This window comes from Haplochromis burtoni, unplaced genomic scaffold (assembly GCF_018398535.1).
Source record: "Haplochromis burtoni strain Fernald_Lab_line unplaced genomic scaffold, NCSU_Asbu1 Contig_1618, whole genome shotgun sequence".
Lineage (NCBI taxonomy): Eukaryota > Metazoa > Chordata > Actinopteri > Cichliformes > Cichlidae > Haplochromis > Haplochromis burtoni.
In genome coordinates this window covers 1-1981 of record NW_024583979.1, presented here as the reverse complement: position 1 = coordinate 1981, position 1981 = coordinate 1, and positions in this window count along the sequence as shown.

Here is a 1981-nt window from a genome sequence, read left to right as displayed (position 1 = left end):
AAACTAAAAACAAACTAAAAACTACTTCCAAAAACATTCAGCTTTGATATTAATGAGTTTTTTGGGTTCATTGAGAACATGGTTGTTGTTCAATACTAAAATTATTCCTCAAAAATACAACTTGCCTAATAATTTTGCACTCCCTGTATATCTCTGTCTTTCAACACTTTAGATGCTGTTTACAGTTTATTGGGATCCATAATTCTTGTTTCATTCTGACAGCAATCTCTGCTGACTTCAACACAAGGTAAAGAGAATGAAAAATTTACTGCTTTAAGAGGTCAGGATGGATACCAAAACATTGTACTGTTTATGTCCTGTTTCTGCTTAGACTGTTTCAGACCCATAAGAACCATGAATGGGACAATAAGTGTCCCAATCCATACCTGATTTAAATTGGGATGGTCCATTTTAAAAGGTTGGACTTTTGGTACAGACTTGATGTCCTCATATTGGACACTATTTCAATTGGATTTTTCACTGTTGATCAAAGTTGCCATGTTGAATTTTTCAGAAGGAATCCATTGCTTTCCTCCTGGATTATTTTCTTTAACATGAAACACCGAGATAAACACATCTTCAGTGCCCGTCTCCTCGCCAGTCTCTTTCCTCCCAAAGATATGAAAAGCATTAACTCGGAGTAGGTTAATTAGACAAGTATAACTGATGTTGTTTCATTATTATTCTGTGATTGTTATTATCATTTGATTCTGCTTTAGCTTTGCTCCTGCTAAATTTCTTTAATATCCTTCACATAAAGTCTACATTAAAATATGTCCACAACAAAAAGAGCAGAGCGCACCACTGGATTATTTAGAGGAAACTCATCACCTGTGCTCATATTTGATATGTCTAGTAGGAAACAGAGAGCAGAGAGATTAGACAAACTTGACAGACTTACAGACACACTGATAGGTTTAGTATTTTAATGCTGTCAGTAAGAAAACTGCAGAATCATTACAGTTGAAGGCTGTTTAAAGGGAAAAAACTCAAATCTGAACTGATGGTTCCTCATTTGTCAGATGAAAACGTGTCTGACTGTGACATTAGCTCACTGGACTGCCTCTTCTGCTTCCTGAGAACCTCCCTCTTCAGCCAGCCGTCCTTCAGCAGCACCAACACAGAGGTTACAGTCCACCTGCCCCCTGTTTTCCTAGAGAGACATGAGAGACATGACAGCACAGAGATCCATCTTTAGCAACAAAAACAACAACAAAAACAATAATAACAATAATAATGATGATGAAACCTATTTATAAAGCGCCTTTCAAGACACCCAAGGACACTTTACAATAGGAGAAAACACATAATAGAAAAATGACAAAATGAAGAACAATAAAACAAAGCACAAGATAGAATTAACAAAAAGTGGGTTTACAGTGAATATGCAGACATGAACAGATCGGTTTTGAGTTGAGGTTTAAACTGGGGGAGAGAACCAATGTTTCTTATATCTGGGGTTAGAGAGTCCCACAGCCTGGGAGCAGAGCAGCTGAAAGCTCTGCTCCCATGGTGGTGAGGTGGAAAGAAGGCACAGAAATATAGAAGAAGAGGATAGAAGTGAGCAAGCAGAAAAGCTAGTGCTAATGAGTTTATCAGACTCTCAGATACTTATGTAGGAATTTTGACCTACTGTTCTTTACAGAATTGTTTGAGTGTACTGAGGTTTGTTGGTTTCTTTAAGCCAACACAACATTTCAGTTAACTTGAGGTCTGGACTTAAATGACATCATGGATCACAGTGATTCTTACTTCTTAGTTAGAAGTACATGTAAAAGTAAAATTACTCAATTACAATAAGGGTCTGTGTTAGGTTTTGTATTGTTGATTGTCATTTATGCTTAGAAATATTTACTCATACAGTGGGGCAAAAAAGTATTTAGTCAGCCACCGATTGTGCAAGTTCCTCCACTTAAAATGATGACAGAGGTCAGTAATTTGCACCAGAGGTACACTTCAACTGTGAGAGACAGAATGTGAA